This window comes from Engystomops pustulosus, chromosome 9, assembly GCF_040894005.1.
Source record: "Engystomops pustulosus chromosome 9, aEngPut4.maternal, whole genome shotgun sequence".
Lineage (NCBI taxonomy): Eukaryota > Metazoa > Chordata > Amphibia > Anura > Leptodactylidae > Engystomops > Engystomops pustulosus.
Genome location: NC_092419.1, coordinates 14547964 through 14572304, shown reverse-complemented (window position 1 = coordinate 14572304; position 24341 = coordinate 14547964). Strand labels below are relative to the sequence as shown.

General features: G+C 49.7%; 1 long non-coding RNA gene across 5 annotated transcripts in view; it reads right to left on the bottom strand.

The window, feature by feature from the left end:
* LOC140077127 (uncharacterized) overlaps window positions 1-24341 on the bottom strand; it is a 148225-nt gene that overhangs the window by 110072 nt on the left and 13812 nt on the right. For 2 of the 5 annotated variants that reach the window (XR_011849710.1, XR_011849712.1), the window contains exons 2-4: window positions 15909-15956; window positions 14250-14322; window positions 14027-14099 (exon numbers count right to left, since the gene is read on the bottom strand). This is a non-coding gene — a long non-coding RNA (uncharacterized lncRNA). Of the gene's footprint in view, window positions 1-14026; window positions 14100-14249; window positions 14323-15908; window positions 15957-20070; window positions 20192-24341 lie in introns of those variants that run through there. The other 3 variants (XR_011849711.1, XR_011849713.1, XR_011849709.1) reach the window with 2 other exon arrangements.

Genomic DNA, 24341 nt, shown 5'->3' with positions numbered 1-24341 from the left:
GGGGAAAAGCGCCCGGAATGCTGTTCAGCATTGTGGTGTTACTTCGTGACGGTGTGGGATGCGTACAAGAACTACGGGGGTACGGCATGGTTGCAGTATGTCGAGCAGTTTCGGCAGCGTATGTCGGTGCAACCGTCACTGGAATGGGATCACAGGGATATAGATCTGTGGATGCGGTTGATGACATTGCCTAAAACATCGGGGAAAGGGTCGTATTTTGGGGGAGTACAAGTGGCAGGGACGTCCTTTCAGCCAGGGCCCGACGGGGGGAAGCTTGGGAGCCCGTCGGGTGGGGTTAAAAAGGGTGTGTGCTGGCGGTTCAACGAAGGATCCTGTACATGGGGAGTCTCCTGTATCTTCCGGCATGAGTGCTCAGGGTGTGGGGGAAGTAATCACCCTTTCGTCAGATGTTTTAAGAGAAGGGGGGCACAGATGCAGCGGGGCGGGGACAGTGCTCAAAAAGGGGACAACTCCAGTGCGCCTCGCCACAATGATGCCGTGGCTAGAGAAATACCCAAATAGGGAAAAAGCATTGTTGTTACAGGAGGGTTTTAGTGTGGGTTTTCGGATTCCGTTTAGAGAGGGTTTGGGGGGTTGTTTTGCAAAGAATCTAAAGTCGGTAGCGGAGTTTCCAGCGGTAGTGAGAGACAAGTTGGGGAAGGAAGTGGCGTTGGGGAGGATGTTAGGCCCGTTTTCTTCACCGCCGGTGGCAGAGTTAAGGGTGTCCCCGCTGGGTTTGGTCCCGAAGAAAGAGGTCGGGAAGTTTAGGCTGATACATCATTTATCCTATCCAAGAGGGGCATCAGTTAATGATGACATCGAGGCTTCTTTAACGTCTGTGTCTTACACGTCTTTCGATGCGGCAGTAGCTTTAGTGAGGGAGACAGGGCGGGGGGCCCTTATGGCAAAGGCGGATATTGAGGCTGCGTTTCGATTGCTGCCGGTTCACCCGGAATCTATGCATTTGTTGGGGTGTTGCTTTGAGGATTGCTATTATGTAGATGCTTGCCTCCCGATGGGCTGCTCCATTTCATGTGCATATTTTGAAGCGTTTAGTACATTTTTGGAGTGGGTCATCCGGGAGAGTGCTGGTTCGAAGTCAGTTATACACTACTTAGATGATTTTTTATGTGTAGGGCCCGCCCGTGGCTATGGATGTAAAGTATTACTTGCTACGGTGGAGAAAGTGATTGCCGAGTTTGGGGTTCCGTTGGCAGCAGAAAAAACTGGGGGTCCGGTGACAACATTGTGTTTTTTGGGCATTGAAATTGATTCTGAGAGGATGGAATGTCGCCTGCCGGCTGCGAAGTTAGAGGACCTTCGTTTGGGGGTACAGGAAGCTTTAGTGAAGAGGAAACTCACATTGCGCCAGCTTCAATCATTGCTGGGAAAACTGAACTTTGCTTGTCGAATTATGCCGATGGGGAGGGTATTTTGTCGACGGTTAGCGCAGGCGACAGCGGGGGTGCGAGACCGGATCATTTTATCAGACTACTCAGTGAGCACAGAGCGGATTTGATGGTTTGGGACAGCTTTTTGGCAAAGTATAATGGCCGGACATTGTGGATGGCCGCCCCGGTGTCCAACTTGGAGTTGCATTTGTATACGGATGCAGCTGGAGCAGTAGGTTATGGGGCGTTCTTTGATGGTGAATGGTGTGCTGGACCGTGGCCTAGGCATTGGGTGGAAAGGGGACTGACGGCTAATCTGTGTTTGTTGGAGCTGTTCCCGATCGTTATGTCAGTGGAGCTGTGGGGGAGCCTGCTTGCGGAAAAATGTGTGGTGTTTCATTGTGATAACATGTCAGTCGTGCAGGTAATCAATCAACAAACGGCATCTTCTCCTGAGGTGATCGTGTTGTTGCGACATTTGGTGTTGCGCTGCTTAGAGTGGAATGTTATGTTTCGGGCAGTTCATGTTCCAGGAGTGGATAACACTATAGCGGACGCTCTATCTCGTCTACAGCTGGAAAAATTCAGGGAGTTGGTGCCAGGGGCTGCGAAGGAGCCGAAGTTATGCCCGGACGCGGTTTGGGAGTTGGTAATTTGAGTATCTTGTACTGGATTCAGAGATCCTTGGCGCCATCCACGTGGATGGCGTATCAGAAGGTATGGAAGTCGTGGTTTTTATTTCAGGATGACTGGTGTGCGGGAGGGTTGCCTTGGGTTAGAGGGGAGGCGGTCCTTTGTTATGTATCTGAGTTGTTGGATAAGGGCGTTTCTAGGGCTGGGGTCCAGAGGGCGTTGGCTGCATTGTCATTCTTGTTTAAACTGTGTGGGGGGTTGGATGATACACAGGCGTTTATTGTCAGGCAGGTGGTTAAGGGGTATGTTAGGCGCGGGGGTCCTCCTGATGGTAGGAGGCCAGTGTCATTTAACTTATTGCAGGAATTGTTAGAGATATTGCCTGCAGTGTGTGTGTCAGGATACGAGCAAGCGTTGTTTAGCGTGGTTTTTTCCTGGGCGTTTTTTGGGGCGTTCCGGTTGGGTGAGTTGGTTAGTCCCAGAAAAAGCAGCCCTGGGGGTATACAAGTGCATCAGGTGGTAATGGGTGAGGACGAGTTGCGGATTACATTGGTGGGGTCAAAAACAGATAAGTATGGTAAGGGTTTTTTGGTTTCATTGCACAGATTGGGAGGTCATGGGGTTTGCTTTGTGGAAGTGCGCGGGGGAACTGCTGGCACTTTGTTTATTCATGCTGATGGGTCGCCGCTGACGAGATATCAGTTTGTGGCGGTATTTCGTGCAGGCATAAAGAGATTGGGTTTAAAAGAAGGGGAATATTGTTCAAATTCCTTCCGTATAGGTGCAGCTACGGAGGCGGCTAGATGGGGTATGTCAGAGAACGAGGTGAAGCGCATTGGTAGATGGGAGTCGCGGCGCTTCCGGTCATACGTTCGCATACATAGGGTGGAGCGTTAGGGGGTAAGCGCTGGCAGGGGAGTAGTAGGCAGGCGTGTTTATATGGAGGGGTATTGGTTATTGTGTTTATCTGTTTATTCATTATGGATAGGTTCACGTAAGTGCGTGGTTTGGATGTTTGGCCATTCCTTCATCTATTGGGCGGAGAAGAGAGCGCAGCTGCGCTTAGGTGGTAGGTTATTGGGGCTGGATGAGGAAATGGTAAGTGTTCGATGGTTTGGTTTTAGGGGATTGTGCTGGGATAAGGTAAGGTTTAGATTGGAAGGGGCTTTCAAGAGGTGGGGAGTGCCTGATGTGTTGGTTCTGCATGTGGGTGGAAACGATGTTGGAAGTTTTCCGATGCGGCCATTGATTAAGACGATAAAAAGGGATTTGTTATGGATGTTGGATGAGCATGCGGGGTGTCTGTTGGTGTGGTCTGAAATGGTCCGGAGATCCAGGTGGAGAGATGCGGTGTCGGTGCCAGCGCTGAATCGCACACGGAAGAAGATTAATAAAAGTGTTTCGAAGTTTGTGCGCCTGAATGGAGGTTTGGTGGTTCGCCATGATTTGCTTGAGGAGGAAGTGAGTTATACGGGCCCGGATGGAGTACACCTGACGGATTTGGGATTGGATGTGTTCAATTACGGTTTGGCTAAAGCGGCTGGCTTTGCTGTGCGGGTGTGGGGCGGCATGCCGGCTTAAGGGGTCAAGCCGACATGCGGTGGCGGGGGCGGGGTTCTTGGCAACAGCTAATTCAATTGGTAAAGTGGATAACAGGTTGAGAAAAAGATGGTGTGGTTATTTTAAGTCCGGAGGTTAAGAGGATTTTTGCCAGGATCCTGCATGGGGGTGGCCTCCCCTTTTAGGACCTGGTTGGTTTTATTAAGTTTGATGGTTAGTCACCTCTGCTCGCGCCACTGGCTAGGAGGTTGGCGGCTAGTGGTTTTTGGTAGTTGTGACATCGCACGCCGAGCGTGCTTTCTGAGCATATATATATATATTAGTTTAAAAGGCACCGGACGAATAGAACTATGGAAATATTGGTGGCAATTCGTGGAAGCTGTTGTCAAGGGCTCTGCTCACCCATCATTTTAATTTTGAAAAAAGAATTGTTATATGATTGTGTTTTAATAAAGTTTGTTTTTTACAGATTGTAAACAAATTCAATAAAGGCTGTGACCAATCACCTTCCAATTCAAAAAATTTGTATGTATGTTTATTTAGTTAGAAGGGGTTGGTCAGGCAGATTCTTTTACTTTCCTTTCATCTCTAATCTTACCGAGTCAGCAATTGCCTGCATCATGTCCCTGCAGAGCTGTATAACCATACAATTGTGTAGGCTATTAGCAGCACGACTGTGAAATATGGATTTATATTCCAGGATTGTAGCTTTGCTAAGTCAATTAGGGGTCTGTCCTCACACTGCTGTGTTCTTAGCTCTTTGCATTGGGCTGCTCTACAGCCCCTTTACACTGCTCTGAGTAAAAGCTGTATTAGGCTTTTGATTCAATACTGTAACAAGTGCAATCAAGGAAAGGGCTGTGGAGGTCAGTGCAGAGAGCTAAGAGCACAGCAGGGTTAGGATGCTTTGCAGTATTAATGTGTAGTTCACATTCCTGGTACTAACACTGAAGGATTCTTAATTTTTACAGTAATTTATTATAAGTAAAAAAAATTATTCCTTTGTGGCTAACATCTATTATATATCAGAAAAAGATAATAAAAGTCACAAATAAAACACACAATACAATTGTTCTTTATTTTACAGGATATTAAAGGGGTTATCCTCCGGTGCTGCCGATGTCCTGTGCCACGGCCGGTCTTCTCCGTGCGCCGGTTTCATTACACCGGTGCACAGGGAGCTTCCGGCCGGCCGGATGCTCCCATGCGCACCATCTCCCAGCGCTTACAACGCCGAGAGATAGGGACGGATGGGAGGAGCCGTCCACATCGCAGACCGGAAGCTCCCTGTGCGCGGCTTCCGTGCCCCTGTAAACAAATAGGGGCACGGATCAAAGGGACCGCGGCGCGGGACATCAGCGGCGCCGGAGGAGGTAAGTCCATGTTTATTATGTTTAACTATCCCTCCCCAGCCCGGCCATAAAAATAATTTTAAACCCGGATAACCCCTTTAAATCAAAAGAAAAATTGTATTTAACATAAAAACAAGAAACAAACCCTTATCCTTAAAGGAACACTCCAGGGAGAGGTGATTACTTGTCTGGTGCAGGAGCTGGGGGGTGGTATGTGGCACCTATATACATATATGTGGTGTTATATATGACATCATGTTACTTGGTGTCAAGAATTACAAATGGAGACCTCTATACTGTAAATCAGTTTTATTTTGTTTAAGCAATTCATTCATTTAAATGGGAGTAGACAGAGCAGGAGGAGACTTGGATTACTGCAGCCCTTTACTTCCTTCCTGCCAAAAAAGGCAGAATAAGAGAGAGGCAGAGAACCACAACTAAAGCAACCAAAAAACACAAATACAAGGCAGTCCCCGGGCAAATTCAGACTATCTTTGTAGCTTCTCTCCAGGGTCTCTCTGTTTAGAAAGAATGATGGGTCCAGCATGAGGACCTCCAAAGATAATGCAGTTCTTTCAACACCTTCTCACTTCTCAAACAGTTCCAAACAGTCAATAGTGCGGTGCGCAGCATCTCATAAGTTGCCTAGAACTGCAGGAAGATTTAATGAATTTGTTCCTGTTTGGTGAACTCTGTCCTGGACTGATGGCCTCAGTGCCCACAGAAAGGGCTCTGAGTGCCACCTCTGGCACCGTGCCATAGGTTCCCCATCACTGCCCTAGTACATAGACATAAGAGGAACTTTTGGTTCTCCGGGGGAGCCTGTCCAATACTGGATGAAGGAAAGGATTCACAACGTGTTTCTGGGGCTCCCTTCCTCGGGTACAATGAAAGCACAACGGATGACACATCATTTGTTCAGAGGCTTCATGTATGAGCCAGCAGTATGGACAATGTGACATTTATCTATGTATATCATAGTACACAAGCCACTGGAGAAACATATGACATAGACATCCGGGGGAAGCAGACTGCTCAAGCAACACCATGGCAGCTCTTTCTAGTTATGACACTTAAACAAATATGTCACATAACAAATACAATCTGCATGTAGCGGGTTAACCCCTTATATGGACAGGGTCCACCAGCGTCCTCCCTCCTGCCAAACCAATGAATACAATTGGCACATTTTACCCCAATAAACTATGATAATTCTCTGGCAAACAATGAAGTTCCGGAGCATTTTGCACACAAATAATAGAAGCTTGTATGGATTTGTTCGTCTATTGGAAACAATACAACAATTTGTAAATCTCGAGCCTATGTTTTTCTATGGACTTAAATTTGCAACAAATCTCCTCTTGTGATTATTTAGGGAAGTCTTTCATGAGTGTAAGGAGGAGAGGATTCTCTGGACCACCGCGGGACCGGAGTCTAAGTGTCACGTGGTCCTCACCGGGGCCCTCCGCAAGGCAGGATGGACTCGCTATGGCAGGGGACCACCAGGTCTTTCCACAGATGTGACTAGCCCGCGGTGGCAGCCCAGGCCGAAGTACCTTAACAGAAAACAGTCTCGTGGTTGGGTACAGGCACAGGGTCAGGGCAGGCTGCACAGATGTAGGGTCAAGACCAATCCGAGGTCAGCAACGGGAGGACCAGGCAGATGGGAACGGGAAAACAGGCACACGGGACACAAGAACACAGCAACGCGGGAACACAGCAACATAGAGGAACTCTGGTAACACGGGAACGCGGAGGGACTCTGGTAACACGGGAACGCGGAGGGACTCTGGTAACACGGGAACGCGGAGGGACTCTGGTAACACGGGAACGCGGAGGGACTCTGGTAACACGGCAACACAGGAATCAGGAGCAGGAACGCAGGAATATTGCTTGGAAGCTTTTCCTAAGGCTGTGAGGCACAAAGATCCGTCAGGGCTTGCAGGAAGAGGAAGGGTTAAATAGATTACCTGAAAATGGCCAGTGGCAATTAGTGGCGCGCTGGCCCTTTAAATCTCCTGAAGGCAGAGCGCACCCTAGGTATCTAGAACGCGCTGGTGGGGTGACCCGTGACCCCATGGGTTACGGGACCACCTGTGACAATGGGTCATTGGGCCAGACTGTGTTAATGTTGATTATACAGCTAATTAAAAAAGTTAAAGGGATATTCTCATTTCGGCAAATCAATGTTATTGTTTGTATGATGAAAAATAATACAATTTTCCTATATACTTTCTGTATCAGTTTCTTGTGGTTTTCTAGATCTCTGCTTGCTGTCATTCTATAGAAAGCTTCATTGCTTACTTCCAGGGGACAGAATCTGACCATGGTCACACAGGTGCACGGCTCGTTATATAACACAGCTCTGATTAATCTCTGTGATACTAATGGGCCGTGCACCTGTGTGACCACGGTCAGATTTCTGTCCACTGGAAGTAAACCTAGAAGCTTTCTATGGAATGACAGCAAGCAGAGATCTAGAAAACGGTGAGAAATTGATACAGAAAGTGTATTGTAAAGTTGTATAACTTTTCATTATTCTAACAATATACATTACTTATGGAAATGGGAAGACCCCTTTAATACTCATTATGATGCCACCGTGTTATGTCTCCTGTTGGACAAGACAGCAGGACTAGGATGCAAACCTTGCCAACTCCTGGGCAGCAACATGGCTTTATTTAGTAGTTCATAGACTCCTGCATCGTCATTTGCTGAAGACAAACAAAAACTACATTAAATTGAAAGATATTTATTTATCTCATCTGATATTATGTGATATTATTATAATCTTTACATCTTTCGCGGTTTACGCTTTGTTCTGTATTGTCCATCTTCCCGGTACACTATTATTTAAAAAAAAAAAAGAACATACAATTTTAAGAATTCATATATCAGTAAAATAAATAAAAGAAATATATTTGGAGTATTGATGCCACATAAAGGTTCCCTCTAGAATGAACACTGTCCTGTAGATTATTCACTGAATATATCTGTAGTGAGTAGCTTCAGTGTTCTCGGGGCCCTTTTGTATTGCAGGGTACAACATAGAATGGTGGAACAATTAGGGGGGGTGTGGCCTTTTTTGGTGGAGCTACAGAGGGGATGTCTTCTAAATTAAGGGACACGTGCAAGTTATTTTTTTAATCAAGGGCAACAGATTTGAAACTAATCTAAACCTGATATAGAAGCAAAGAAAGTACAAACCTCAAGGAGACATCACATGTGAGTTACTAAGATTAAGGGGAACCTGTCATCAGAAATTTACCTAATAAACCACTACCAATATATTGTCAAGTAGCTGAACACCTTCCAGATCGTGTTTTTTTCATGGCCCAGTACGGTGGCATCATCCAGAAAATCGACTTTTAAGTGAGATGTAAATCGGTTTTATAAAATCAAGGAAGCAGAGATTTTAATACTGAAGTCAAGCTCTCTTTTTCTCAGAAAGCCCCCGTTACAGCAATTAATGGTCCTGCATCCAAAGATATCACTAACTAGATGTACTGAAGTCCGATGTGTTATATCAATCACAGAGGAGGAGGCGTTCAGAGCTCCCTATCTTGACTTCAGTGTTAAACTCTCCGCCTTCTTGACTTTATACAATCAATTTACTTCTCACTTCAGAGTTGATTCTCTGGATAATACACTGGGACATGACAGAAACAAAAGCTAGAAGGTGTTACGCTGCTTGACAATATACTGGCAGTGGTTTATTAGGCCAGGTGCTGATTCCCAGGTTCCCTTTAAAGGTTTAGTAGAATGATGACTACATCTGATCAGTTCTTATCATCACTCTATGTTCAGTAGGATCCACATACTTCTCCCTAGTCTGGTCTTACATTGAAATTGCACAACATGTGAAGTCCATAAGGGAAGCACTGACCACTCAATTCCCCTCTGATTTTGTCCTAACTCTATACTGAGTTTGATTCTGGTCCTGTATTTGTAAATTGGTTCTCATGCTGCATCTACAGAATGGGCTCACTATTATGTAGATATTGTCCTGGCTATGATAGGCAGGACCATTATAAGTTCAATACACAGTATTCATAGGTTACAGAAGTCTTGCAGTGAGAGCCAGATGCCTAATTACCTTTAAACCTGCAATTAAAGGGAACCTATCACCAGGGACCTCATTTTCACTAAAGACAGGTTGCAGAAGCCCATGACACCCGCAGTGCAAATCTGCCTCTCTGCCTTTATAAGCATTTCCATTACAATATAATTGTAAATCCACGGGTAGTCCCAGGGGCTGGGCTGTGGTTTGGATGCATTTCAAAAAACATGTGCCTTGTCTGTGTTACTCCCTCCTCAGATCTTAGCCCCCCCAACTTTGTGCTCCTGTACAGCTCCACCTCCTGCTCCTTCTCAGAGGTCACAGCCTGGTGAGCTGATATCAGTGGGGGAGGGACAAGCTCTACAGGAGCCCAAATATGGAGGCAGCGTGCAGCTCAGACAAGTCACATATAGGGGCACTGTCACGGTTACACCCGCGATCCTCGGTAAGGATTGAGGGTGTACCTGTGCCTGCTGCCGCGGCCCCCGCTCCCCCAGCTCTCACTTACCTCTCCTGGCTCCGGCCTGCACTCTTACTCCAAGCGTGTAGGCCGCATGCTTCTTCCATGCAGTCACGTGCTCCTGCCACTAGAGGGGGCGCGCGCGGACTTCTCCCAGCCTTAAAGGACCAGCGTCCTCCTTATTGGATCTGGCATTCCTGGCTCGGCTATATAGCCTTGCGACTCCCAGCATCCCCTGCCGGATCTTCATGTCCTGTTACTGAAGAGTAAGCCCTCTGTATTCCCGAGCGTTTCCAGACGCCTCTGCGGATTCTGTGATTCCCTTGTTCCGTGGTATCCTATAGTGGTCCTGTTATCCTGTGGCGGTCCTGTTGTCCTAAGCCGGTCCTCTTGTCCTGTGGCTGTCCTGTGGCGGTCCTGATATCCTGTGGCAGTCCTGGTGTCTTGTGGCAGTCCTGGTGTCCTGTGGCGGTCCTGGTGTCCTGTGGTGGTCCTGGTGTCCTGTAGCACTCCGGTATTCCAGCAGCCATCTGAGGTCCTGCCAGCCATCCGAGGTCCTGCCAGCCATCCGAGGTCCTGCCTGCCATCCGAGGTCTTGCCTGCTCTCCGAGGTTCTGCCTGCCATCATTGGTCCCCATGTCCCTACTTTGGCTGCCACCGCGGGCCTAGTTGCACCCACGGAGCGACCAGGTGACTCCCGTCGCAGCAAGACCATCCCGCTTTGCGGCGGGCTCTGGCGAAGAACAGGAGATCACTTAGACTCCGCTCCCAGGTGCGACTAAGGTTGTGATCTCCAGCGGTGGTCCAGGGAGGTCGAGGATCCATACCTGTTACTGGGTAACTTCCCTAGCACCATCGCCCGGCAGTCCCAAGAGATTGCTGCCCAAAAGGAACTCTTGGACAAACTCGCTGCCACTCTTCGGATGATTGCCTCCCAGCAGCAGGCTCCCACGACTCCTCCCGTTGCTGGACCCGAAAATTTTTTCCCGGACAAATTTGATGGCGACCCCAAATTGTGCCGGAGATTTATTTCCCAGTGCTCGCAGCACCTTGAACTGTTATCCTCCCAGTACCCCACCGAGCGCTTTAAGGTGGCGTTCATCTACTGTCTCCTCTCTGGAGAGGCCCTGGCATGGGCTACCCCTCTATTGGATAGTGGTGACACGGACATGGTCTCCCATACTAAGTTTTTGGCAAAAATCCGGTCCAGGTTTGAACCACCTCAAGTTCGGCTACCTCGCCTGTCCAACTTGGTCCCGGTGTCCCCAGTGTCTCCACTTGCCTCCCAGAGCTGCTCCAGTCACTCCGCAGTTTCCCAGAGCTGCTCCAGCGGCGCCAAAGCCTCCGCAGCTTCCCAGTGCTGCTCCAGCGGCGCCCAAGCCTCCGCAGCTTCCCGCAGCTGCTCCAGCGGTGCCCTAGCCTCCGATGCTTTCCGCAGCTGCTCCAGTGGCGCCCAAGCCTTCACAGCTTCCCGCAGCTGCTCCAGCGAGCCCAAGCCTTCACAGCTTCCCAGAGCTGCTCCAGCGGCGTGCAAGCCCCTGCAGCTTCCCAGAGCTTCTCCAGCGGCGCCCAGGCCTCTGCAGCTTCCCAGAGCTGCTCCAGCGACGCCCAAGCCTCTGCAGCGTCCTAGAGCTGCTCCAGCGGTACCCAAGCCTTCGCAGCTTCCGAGAGCTGCTCCAGTGTCTCCGCAGCTTCCCACAGCTGCTCCAGTGTCTCCGCAGCTTCCCGCAGCTGCTCCAGTGTCTCCGTAGCTTCCCGCAGCTGCTCCAGTGTCTCCGCAGCTTCGCGCAGCTGCTCCAGTGTCTCCGCAGCTGCTCCAGAGTCTCCGCAGCTTCCCAGAGCTGCTACAGTGGTACCCAAGCCTTCGCAGCTTCCCGCAGCTGCTCCAGTGTCTCTGCAGCTTCCCAGAGCTGCTCCAGCGGTACCCAAGCCTTCGCAGCTCCCCGCAGCTGCTCCACAGACTCCGCAGCTTGCCACGGCTCCCCCAGTGGCGCCCCAGACTCCGCAGCTTGCCACGGCTCCCCCAGTGGCGCCCCAGACTCCGCAGCTTGCCACGGCTGCCCCAGTGGCGTCCCAGACTCCGCAGCTTGCCACGGCTGCCCCAGTGGCGCCCCAGACTCCGCAGCTTGCCACGGCTGCCCCAGTGGCGCCCCAGACTCCGCAGCTTGCTACGGCTGCCCCAGTGGCACCCCAGGCTCCGCAGCTTCCTACGGCTGTTCCAGGGGTGCTCCAGACTCTGCAGCTTGCCAGTGCTGTTCCAGGGGCGCCCCAGACTCCGCAGCTTCCTATGGCTGTTCCAGGGGCGCTCCAGACTCCGCAGTTTGCCAGTGTTGCTCCAGTGGCGCCCCAGACTCCGCAGCTTCCCACGGCTGCTCCGGCCTCCCCTGAAGCCACTCCAGAGTCTCCACCGGTCTCCCCTGAGGCCGCTCCGGTGTGCCTAGAGCCAACCCAGCCTGCGGCTTCTCAAGTCTTCCCGGTGCCTTCTCTCCTCCTAAGGTGTCTCATCACCAAAAAGAATTGGAGGAGGCGAAAAAAGAAGAACAGCGGGCTGAAGAAGAAGAGAAGAGGGGCCCTAAGGAAGGGGGGGGGGGTACTGTCACGGTTACACCCGCGCAAGACGGCGCTGATGCGCCAAAATCCGCTCGCGTGTGCCAAAAACCCGGGCAATTTGGCGCAAAATGGAAAACGCATCCGACGGACCCTTAGTAAGTGAGCCCCATTGTTTTTTGAAATGCATCCAAATCAAAGCCCAGCCCCTGGGACTACCCCAGGATTTTGTCCCTTAACCCTTTCAGACCCGTCACTCATGTGACAGCTGGGTGTATAGAGCAGGTGGCAGTGCTGGCTCCTATATTTACTACATACCGCTACTACAACGCTATAGAACAAGCCGCTTCATCCTTCTCCCTAGGGTCACTGGCTGCCCCTGATAACCGGACACCCAGTCCTGCACCCGCGATTAGCATGGAAGCAGAAGGAACTTCAGCAACGTGGAAAGACCAGAACTACCTGACTACTTTTCTTCAAGTTAAAGGAAACCTACCACTGCCCGCATGATGAAATCATGCGAGCAGACCACCCGGTAGGCTACTTCATGCTGATGCCGGCACATAGTTTTGTTAGGCACGGCAATCGTTAGTTTAGCAAAAAAAACTATTTTCTTACATATTTAAATGAGCCCTCCGGTGCTACCCTGCGCCATCTTTGGGCTTGCGGTGGCTTCCGATGTTTAATTATTCCTCCTTCAGGTGCCGAGAGCCGTGACGTCACCAAGCTCTCGGCACCTATCGCCGGCCGGCTGTGCGAGACTTAGTGTCTGCGCATGCGCGATAGGTGCCGAGAGCTTGGTGACGTCACGGCTCTCGGCACCTGAAGGAGGAATAATTAAACATCGGAAGCCACCGCAAGCCCGAAGATGGCGCAGGGTAGCACCGGAGGGCTCATTTAAATATGTAAGAAAATAGTTTTTTTTTGCTAAACTAACGATTGCCGTGCCTAACAAAACTATGTGCCGGCATCAGCATTAAGTAGCCGACCGGGTGGTCTGCTCGCATAATTTCATCATGCGGGCAGTGGTAGGTTTCCTTTAAATACGGAATGTGTAACAGAACCTGCACAACACTGGTGTGAACTTAGTCGTAGTGTTATTAGAAAAGACACGTTTTTGTAATAAGGATAATTCTCAACTTTTAACATGTCTATATATTCCTTAGTGTACATCTTTGTCTGGTCAAATGTTTCTTTTTCAGCAGCTATGATATAAAGTAGAAACCATGATAAAGCATTTAGACTCCGGTTACAGTATTTAATGTATTTTTTTTATTAGAAACATCTTAAAAATTTAGCTTTTAGTGTCATTCAGTGGAGGCTTGTTGAATATATGCAGCGCTCAGTGGGAAGCATCGGTATAACACCTTATAGGAGGATGTGGCTGCAGTTCTTGTATTGGGACTCATTCGGTTTCTGTATAAAGATGTAGCAGAAATGACTTGGGAAATTCATTGTAACATTGCAAGATTTTATCTACTCCTCTACAGGAGCCTAAATGTAAACAAATTACAGGCGGTCACTGACTTAAGGACACCTGACTTACAGAAGACCCCTAGTTACAGAGGGACCTCTCTGACCACTGTGACGTCTGGTGAAGTCTCTGGAGGCGTAACTTTAGTCCCAGACTACAATGATCAGCTGTAATGGAGCTTTTCTGATAATCCTTGTTCCCATGACAGAATACATTTTTGAAAATCAAACTCACTGGGACAACAATGTTTTTTACAATTCTAAAATATACCTGTTATAATTCAACTTAAGTTTTTGCCTTTTGCATGGCAGGGGATTTGAGTTTCGCAACACCTGATTAACCCTTACCCGAATTAAATTTCCCCCAGGTTAGACCTGGCGGACATTTCAGATGCAGTCTATAGTAAATATGGCGAGCCAGGGCATACATGTGGAGGCTTAAAATGGGGAAAAGTAGCAGACGAGGCATTGTTTAGCAGTTATCAGAAATGTATCATTAAACACAAAGATGATTAATATGGCTTATTAATTATGGATTAATATTTGTTACCTGACTTGTCAGCAATTTCCTCCTTTTTCTTTTCCTCTTCCTCAGTCACATAACAAAACCATGTGAAAGAGCCCTTCACAACAGGGAAATATTTCATTCTGAATAATTTTGTAGATCAATGTCCCATGAAAAACATTTACTAGCCAGAACAGAAATTGTAATGTGTAATTCTGGTGTAATAATGTATTTTATCAAATGTAACGTAATCGAGATGGAAACTCACCAATAGAATAAGGCACCAGCGAGCACAGCGATCAGGAAGCCACAACAAAGGCTCAGGGCTTTATAAGTAACAACTGGTAATAAAGACACAAATAATCATCACATAAATCAAGTGACAATAAAACCAGCAGAAATATGGTGCCCGATGTTGGGTATAAAAGATGTTCTTATATGGAACGTCTCCAGTTCTAGCAGATGTAGGACCTGGATCAGACAGAACTGGCCTGATAGAAGAGTATACACATAGACACAGACTGCAGATTGTGAATGCAAATACATGAATAAATGTCATTAGTTTCTATGAACACAATGATCGCCATGTGCTGGCTTAGGTCATTGACCTCTGACAAGAATAGACATTGTACAACTTTGTGAATGACGGCTGTAGCTGGACTCTGCAGGACTCATCCCCCTCACTGAAGACTATCTTTATATTTACACATTGTAGCTTTACCATCAGCTTTATGTAAAGGACGTATATGGCGCCATGTGTTCTCTTATGTCATCAGTCACATGTGGATGTAGATTGTGAGGGGCCGTCCCAGGATTTCCCTATAAATAATAAAGTTTATTTGAAAGCTCTGGGGGGGGGGGTGAAGGAACGAGATGGAGCACTAAGCAACAAGTGTCACCTGTGTCTGTGTCTCTACAAGTGTCACCTGTGTCTCTACAAGTGTCACCTGTGTCTGTGTCTCTACAAGTGTCACCTGTGTCTCTACAAGTGTCACCTGTGTCTCTACAAGTGTCACCTGTGTCTGTGTCTCTACAAGTGTCACCTGTGTCTCTACAAGTGTCACCTGTGTCTGTGTCTCTACAAGTGTCACCTGTGTCTGTGTCTCTACAAGTGTCACCTGTGTCTGTGTCTATACAAGTGTCACCTGTGTCTCTACAAGTGTCACCTGTGTCTCTGTCTCTACAAGTGTCACCTGTGTCTATACAAGTGTCACCTGTGTCTCTACAAGTGTCACCTGTGTCTCTGTCTCTACAAGTGTCACCTGTGTCTGTGTCTCTACAAGTGTCACCTGTGTCTCTGTCTCTACAAGTGTCACCTGTGTCTGTGTCTCTACAAGTGTCACCTGTGTCTCTACAAGTGTCACCTGTGTCTCTACAAGTATCACCTGTGTCTCTGTCTCTACACCACCACCGAGTGGGGAGGGTTACTGTTCTCTCTGTGGGGGTCATTTACTAAGGGCCAGAATCACATTTTTCCGGTGGTTTACCCGAATTTTTCCGTTTTGCGCCGATTTTCCCTGAAATGCCCCGGGGTTTTGGCGCATGCGATCGGATTGTGGCGCGCAGATGTGCATGCGATGGAAATCGGGGGTGTGGCCGTACGAAAACCCGACGGATTCAGAAAAACCGCCGCATTTTTTTAAAAAAAAGTGTCGCTGGACACGCGCTTACCTTTACCTGGCCCGGCTTGGTGAACTTCAGTGCATTCCGATGGACTTCAGCGCAGCAGCGACACCTGGTGGACGTCGGAGGAACTACCTTAGTGAATCGCCGGAAGACCCGAATCCTCCACACAGAAAGCGCCGCAGGATTACGAATGGACCGGGTAAGTAAATCTGCCCCTGTATGTCTGTCAGTCTGTCTCAGTCACACACAGATATCTGGTGTTAGCCATTACAGGGACAATATTTAATATCTCACTACTTACTTCGATCCGCACGGGTTTCTAGTCTTTGAGAGCTGGTCGGGAGTTTCACTGTCCACAAACAAGGAAAAAATAATAAGTCACATATTTTATACTTGGCAGAGGCTTTATACTCCAGTATGGAGGTCATACCATAAAGCACAGGTGTCCCTTATATAGATGTAATACCATTAGAAACGTCCCTTACTCTAGTAGTAGAGACAATGGGGAGGATTTATCAAACTGTTTAGGACAGAATTCTGACATAGTTTGTGCCAAAAAAGGTCTAAAACACATCTGGCTCACATTTATAGAAAAAAAAGTTCCGGGGCTTGGCCTTTGGAAAAAGTGTGTAGCATTGGTAAAAGTGGCAGGGCCGTTTCCAGATCGTAAAAAACGTGTGCGTTTTTAACAATCTAAAAACGGCCTAAAACGCCATGTGTGTCACCACCCTTAGGCCGCATTCACACGAAAGTATGAAAACGACCATAAATATGTATATACACGGGTAGCATAAGGCCCCATTCATTTCAATGGACAATACGGCCACCCATTTACATGGCTGTAACGAGTCGTATAGAAATATAGAGCATGTCCTATTTTATCATGTGTTTCCCTTCCATATAGAAATCTATGGGAATGTATAAAATACAGGTTGCATACAGCTGCAGTATATAGGTGCAATATTCAGAACCAATGGGAGTGGGAGGTGTATTCGCCAGCCAATAGTCCATCATTTGCCAGCCCACCGAGTTTTATATGTACGGATACGGTGACATACGTGAACATACGGTTGAAAATTGTCACATATATACAGATTCATACAGCGCGGAAATACAGGACTGGAGAAATGATACATTTGTGTGAATGCCGCCGTACTTTGAGGCACTTTTTATAAACCTGCCCCAATGTGTGTATTGGGTTATCTAAAAGTCCATAATTGGAAATGCAAATGTTATTCCTAATAACCATAACCCCTTCACGACTTGCACCGTACTAGTATGGTGTGGCGGGAAGTGATTTAAAGGGCACCTACCACCACGATTCTACCTATAAAGGTAGATTGGGTGGTAGGTGGATGTAAGGGACGTGAGGATAGCCCTTTTTAGAGCTAATCCTCCCGTCCCCGCTAACTTTTGGTACACTTTATGGAACTAATATGTAAATTTCGTTATGCGGCTACTTCACGCCCCAGTAGCCACATTACTCCTCCTACCCTGTTGTGTGTGCGGCGCGCAGCTCCTTGTAGCTGCGGGCCCTCGTCCAACAAGCCGGCTACTGCGCATGCGCAGTAGCTCCGGCCTCGGAGCTGGGGCTGCTCAGCCGCCGGCCATCATGATGGCACGCAACAGGGTAGGAGGAGTAATGTGGCTACTGGGGCGTGGAGTAGGCGCGCTGTGTAGCCTCGTGCTCGGCTACTCCACATCCAAGTAGCCGCATAAGGAAATTTGCATATTAGTTCCATAAAGTTAGCGGGGACGTGAGGATTAGCTCTAAAAAGGGCTATCCTCACGTCCCTTACATCCACCTACCACCCAATCTACCTTTATAGGTAGAATCGTGGTGGTAGGTGCCCTTTAACAACGCGCAGACACGGTGATCGAGGGAAGATGGCGGCTGTCCCTGACAGCCAGCCACCTTGCCGTGTGGACCAGAGGGGTTCCATCGCACCATCGCACCCCCCAGGTTCACGATCGATGCTATTGGCTGGTCAATTTATACCAGCCGATAGCCTCAGAAATGTGTTTAGCTATTAGCGCTCGCAGTGTCTATAGCTGACATCTTGCCTCGTGGTACAGAGTGGTTTTGCCGCGCCCCCCCCCCCCTCCCCACGTCCACGATAGCCAATAGCAGCAGTAAATGTCATCAGGGGCCATGTAGGGGTTAACACAGGATAATGATTTGTGCTGCCCCCCCCCCCCCCCAATATGCAATGAAGGCTTATGAAGGGGAGGATGCCCCATTTCTTTATTTTTCCTCCTCCTCTTCCTCAGGTGATGAGGGGCCCTCAAGAAGTCGGCCCAGGACCACCGCCGAGCATGTTCCCCAGCCCGCAAGTGATTCTTCATGGAACCCACCCCCTGAAAATTATGAGTTTGTGGGCAGCTCAGGAATTCCTCTTGAGACTGATGGACTCAGTGGAATTGATAGGACGTCCTAAATCTCATGGTGTCACAGACAAATCTATAGGCCCAACAATCATTCTCTAGGTGGAGCCCTGTAGATGCTGTAGAGATGATGAAGTTTCGGGGTCTTGTGCTCCACATGGGCGGAGGTAAGGCAGTATTGGAGTACTGATGTTTCCTACCGTTCTCCAATTTACCGCACGGTAATGATACGACCGCGCTTTGAGGCAATTCTTACGTCTTTGCATTACAGCGATAACGCACAATGTCCCATCATTTGACCGTCTATATAAAATTCGGCCAATCCTCGACCATTTTGGCACAACGTTTTTTCGAGGCATACACCCCTTTACAAAACATCTGTGTAGACGAGTCACTGGGACATTTCAAAGGCAGGTTAAAATTCCACCAGTACCTGCCCAGCCAGAGGGCAAGGTATGGAATCCAAATGTACACGTTGTGTGAGAGAACCACAGGGTGCACCCACAGGATTAGGGTTTATGAATTAGCCCTCCAGAACGCCCCCCCCTGTCCTAGGAGTTACTAGGAAGCTTGTGTGGGATCTGGTGCACCCGCTTCTAGATAAAGGTTACCACTTGTACGTGGATAACTTTTATACCAGCGTTCCACTTTTCCAATCCTTTAGCTCCGGAGGTATTGTAGTGTGCGGCTCTGTACACAAAATCCAGAGAGGCCTCCCGGGAGCCCTTGTTAGAAAGAGGTCGCACTAACAATTTTACAGAAGAGTAATAATACTCCTCTTACTGTTTTTGGGGAGTATTTTTAGCCGAGGAGTATTAAATTTTTTGTAATACAAATATTTAACTCCTAGCTCTATATAATGTCAACAGCGCGCTCACCCCGCACGCACACTCACTGCATACAGCACACTCACCCCGCACGCACACTCACTGCATACAGCACACTCGCCCCGCACGCACACTCACTGCATACAGCACACTCACCCCATACAGCACACTCGCCCCGCATGCACACTCACTGCATACAGCACATTCGCCCCGCACGCACACTCACTGAATACAGCACATTCGCCCCGCACACACACACACTGAATACAGCACATTCGCCTCGCACGCACACTCGCTGCATACAGCACACTCGCCCTGCACGCACACTCACTGCACCCACACCCACAACAGGCACACTCACTGCACCCACAGCAGACACACCCACAGCACGCACACTCACTGCATACAGCACATTCGCCCCGCACGCACACTCACTGCATACAGCACATTCGCCCCGCACGCACACTCATTGCATACAGCACATTCGCCCTGCACGCACACTCACTGCATACAGCACATTCGCCCCGCACGCACACTCACTGCACCCACAGCAGGCACACTCACTGCACCCACATACACTGCACACCCACTACACCCACAGCACGCACACTCAATGCACCCACACCCACAACAGGCACACTCACTGCACCCACAGCACGCACACTCACTGCACCCACACCCACAACAGGCACACTCACTGCACACACAGCAGGCATACTCAGCGCACACAGAACACTCGCCCCGCACGCACACAGCACGCACACTGACTACACCTACTGCACGAACATACACGGCACACCCCCTACACCCATAGCACACACACTTACTGCACCCACAGAACGCACACTCACTGCACCCACACTTACTGCACCCACAGCACGCACACTCACCGCACACAGCAAACTTGTCCCGCACCCACATACACCGCACACCCGCAGCACGCACACACTACACACACACTGACTACACACACAGCAGGCACACTCACTACACACACAGCAGGCACACACAGCACGCACACTCACTACACACACAGCAGGCACACTCACTACACACACAGCAGGCACACTCAATACACACAGCACGCACACTCACTACACACACAGCACACACACTCACTACACACACAGCAGGCACACACAGCAGGCACACTCACTACACACACAGCAGGCACACTCACTACACACACAGCAGGCACACTCACTACACACAGCACGCACACTATACATAGTGCAGACAGCAGTGTACTACTTGGCTGGGCCTCGCTCTCATCTGGCACTGGTCTCCGTTCCTGCCGGGATCATATTGGCTGCTGCACAGGGCTGCAGAACAGGCAGGGAGCCCGCCGCGAGCATGTCTCCCCCGGGGCCAGTGCTCTCACACCGGCACGCCCCTGACACTGATCACTTCGTCACGTGACCTGCTGAGCGGACCACTCAGCGCTATAGGGTTAATAATTGCCAAGTGTAACTTTATGCATGGCAATTATTTTGGGGGGTAAGGGCGACTCTTCATGCTATGACCCGTGGTGAGGCGTTAATGCGACCTCTGGAAAGGAGGACATGAAGGCACACAGCAATCAGAACATTTCTTGGATTCTGACCTGCGTCGCTTTATACGGTTATAACTTTTGAACACTGTAACTTATCAAAGCGATTCTGAGATTATTTATTCCCCACATGTTGTACAAAATGTTGGATGATAAGTTTTGCGTTTATTTAACAAAATGATGAATTTTTTGAAAAATTTCCCACTTTCGAAATCATTGCGTGTGTGTGTATTGAGTGTGCTCTGTGTGTGTAGTGAGCGTGCTGCTCTGTGTGCGTGTGTGTAGTGAGTGTGCTCTGTGTGTGTGTAGTGAGCGTGCTGCTGTGTGTGTGCGTGTGTAGTGAGCGTGCTGCTGTGTGTGTGTAGTGAGCGTGCTGTGGTGTGTGTGTAGTGAGCGTGCTGCTGTGTGTGTAGTGAGCGTGCTGCTGTGTGTGTGGTGAGCGTGCTGCTGTGTGTGTAGTGAGCGTGCTGCTGTGTGTGTGTAGTGAGCGTGCTGTGGTGTGTGTGTAGTGAGCGTGCTGCTGTGTGTGTAGTGAGCGTGCTGCTGTGTGTGTAGTGAGCGTGCTGCTGTGTGTGTGGTGAGCGTGCTGCTGTGTGTGTGGTGAGCGTGCTGCTGTGTGTGTAGTGAGCGTGCTGCTCTGTGTATGTGTGTGTAGTGAGCGTGCTGCTCTGTATATGTGTGTGTAGTGAGCGTGCTGCTCTGTGTATGTGTGTGTAGTGAGCGTGCTGCTCTGTGTATGTGTGTGTAGTGAGCGTGCTGCTCTGTGTGTGTGTGTAGTGAGCGTGCTGCTCTGTGTATGTGTGTGTAGTGAGCGTGCTGCTCTGTGTGTGTGTGTAGTGAGCGTGCTGCTCTGTGTGTGTGTGTGTAGTGAGCGTGCTGCTGTGTGTGTGTAGTGAGCGTGCTGCTCTGTGTGTGTGTGTGTAGTGAGCGTGCTGCTGTGTGTGTGTAGTGAGCGTGCTGCTCTGTGTGTGTGTGTGTAGTGAGCGTGCTGCTCTGTGTGTGTGTAGTGAGCGTGCTGCTGTGTGTGTAGTGAGCGTGCTGCTGTGTGTGTGGTGAGCGTGCTGCTGTGTGTGTAGTGAGCGTGCTGCTCTGTGTTTGTGTGTGTGCAGTGAGCGTGCTGCTCTGTGTTTGTGTGTGTGTAGTGAGCGTGCTGCTCTGTGTGTGTGTGTGTGTAGTGAGCGTGCTGCTCTGTGTGTGTGTGTAGTGAGCGTGCTGCTCTGTGTGTGTGTGTGTAGTGAGCGTGCTGCTGTGTGTGTGTAGTGAGCGTCTGCTCTGTGTGTGTGTGTGTAGTGAGCGTGCTGCTCTGTGTGTGTGTAGTGAGCGTGCTGCTGTGTGTGTAGTGAGCGTGCTGCTGTGTGTGTGGTGAGCGTGCTGCTGTGTGTGTAGTGAGCGTGCTGCTCTGTGTTTGTGTGTGTGCAGTGAGCGTGCTGCTCTGTGTTTGTGTGTGTGTAGTGAGCGTGCTGCTCTGTGTTTGTGTGTGTGTAGTGAGCGTGCTGCTCTGTGTTTGTGTGTGTGTAGTGAGCGTGCTGCTCTGTGTATGTGTGCGTGTGTAGTGAGCGTGCTGCTCTGTGTATGTGTGTGTAGTGAGCGTGCTGCTCTGTGTATGTGTGTGTAGTGAGCGTGCTGCTCTGTGTATGTGTGTATAGTGAGCATGCTGCTGTGTGTGTGTGTGTAGTGAGCGTGCTGCTCTGTGTATGTGTGTGTAGTGAGCGTGCTGCTCTGTGTGTGTGTGTAGTGAGCGTGCTGCTCTGTGTGTGTGTGTGTGTGTGTGTGTAGTGAGCGTGCTGCTCTTTGTGTGTGTGTAGTGAGCGTGCTGCTGTGTGTGTAGTGAGCGTGCTGCTCTGTGTTTGTGTGTGTGCAGTGAGCGTGCTGCTCTGTGTTTGTGTGTGTGTAGTGAGCGTGCTGCTCTGTGTTTGTGTGTGTGTAGTGAGCGTGCTGCTCTGTGTTTGTGTGTGTGTAGTGAGCGTGCTGCTCTGTGTATGTGTGCGTGTGTAGTGAGCGTGCTGCTCTGTGTATGTGTGTGTAGTGAGCGTGCTGCTCTGTGTATGTGTGTGTAGTGAGCGTGCTGCTCTGTGTATGTGTGTATAGTGAGCATGCTGCTGTGTGTGTGTGTGTAGTGAGCGTGCTGCTCTGTGTATGTGTGTGTAGTGAGCGTGCTGCTCTGTGTGTGTGTGTAGTGAGCGTGCTGCTCTGTGTGTGTGTGTGTGTGTAGTGAGCGTGCTGCTCTTTGTGTGTGTGTAGTGAGCGTGCTGCTCTGTGTGTGTGTAGTGAGCGTGCTGCTCTGTGTGTGTGTAGTGAGCGTGCTGCTCTGTGTGTGTGTGTGGTGAGCGTGCTGCTCTGTGTGTGTGTGTGTGGTGAGCGTACTGCTCTGTGTGTCTGTGTGTGGAGAGCGTGCTGCTCTGTGTGTCTGTGTGTGTGTGGTGAGCGTGCTGCTCTGTGTGTGTAGTCAGCGTGCTGCTCTGTGTTTGTGTGTGTGTAGTGAGCGTGCTGCTCTGTGTAGTGCGTGTGTAGTGAGCGTGCTGCTCTGTGTATGTGTGTGTAGTGAGCGTGCTGCTCTGTGTATGTTTGTGTAGTGAGCGTGCTGCTCTGTGTATGTGTGTGTAGTGAGCGTGCTGCTCTGTGTATGTGTGTGTAGTGAGCGTGCTGCTCTGTGTATGTGTGTGTAGTGAGCGTGCTGCTCTGTATATGTGTGTGTAGTGAGCGTGCTGCTCTGTGTATGTGTGTGTAGTGAGTGTGCTGCTCTGTGTATGTGTGTGTAGTGAGCGTGCTGCTGTGTGTGTGTGTAGTGAGCATGCTGCTCTGTGTGTGTGTATGTGTAGTGAGCGTGCTGCTCTGTGTGTGTGTGTAGTAAGCGTGCTGCTCTGTGTGTGTGTAGTGAGCGTGCTGCTCTGTGTGTGTGTAGTGAGCGTGCTGCTCTGTGTGTGTGTGTAGTGAGCGTGCTGCTCTGTGTGTGTGTGTGTGTAGTGAGCGTGCTGCTCTGTGTGTGTGTGTGTGTAGTGAGCGTGCTGCTGTGTGTGTAGTGAGCGTGCTGCTGTGTGTGTAGTGAGCGTGCTGCTGTGTGTGTGGTGAGCGTGCTGCTGTGTGTGTGGTGAGCGTGCTGCTGTGTGTGTAGTGAGCGTGCTGCTCTGTGTTTGTGTGTGTGCAGTGAGCGTGCTGCTCTGTGTTTGTGTGTGTGTAGTGAGCGTGCTGCTCTGTGTTTATGTGTGTGTAGTTAGCGTGCTGCTCTGTGTTAGTGTGTGTGTAGTGAGCGTGCTGCTCTGTGTTAGTGTGTGTGTAGTGAGCGTGCTGCTCTGTGTATGTGTGCGTGTGTAGTGAGCGTGCTGCTCTGTGTGTGTAGTGAGCGTGCTGCTCTGTGTGTGTGTGTAGTGAGCATGCTGCTCTGTGTGTGTGTGTATGTGTAGTGAGCGTGCTGCTCTGTGTGTGTGTGTAGTAAGCGTGCTGCTCTGTGTGTGTGTAGTGAGCGTGCTGCTCTGTGTGTGTGTGTGTAGTGAGCGTGCTGCTCTGTGTGTGTGTGTAGTGAGCGTGCTGCTCTGTGTGTGTGTGTAGTGAGCATGCTGCTGTGTGTGTGTAGTGAGCGTGCTGCTCTGTGTGTGTGTGTGTAGTGAGCGTGCTGCTGTGTGTGTGGTGAGCGTGCTGCTGTGTGTGTGGTGAGCGTGCTGCTGTGTGTGTAGTGAGAGTGCTGCTCTGTGTTTGTGTGTGTGCAGTGAGCGTGCTGCTCTGTGTTTGTGTGTAGTGAGCGTGCTGCTCTGTGTTTGTGTGTGTGTAGTGAGCATGCTGCTCTGTGTTTGTGTGTGTGTAGTGAGCGTGCTGCTCTGTGTTAGTGTGTGTGTAGTGAGCGTGCTGCTCTGTGTAGTGTGTGTGTAGTGAGCGTGCTGCTCTGTGTATGTGTGCGTGTGTAGTGAGCGTGCTGCTCTGTGTATGTGTGTGTAGTGAGCGTGCTGCTCTGTGTGCGTGTGTATTGAGCGTGCTGCTC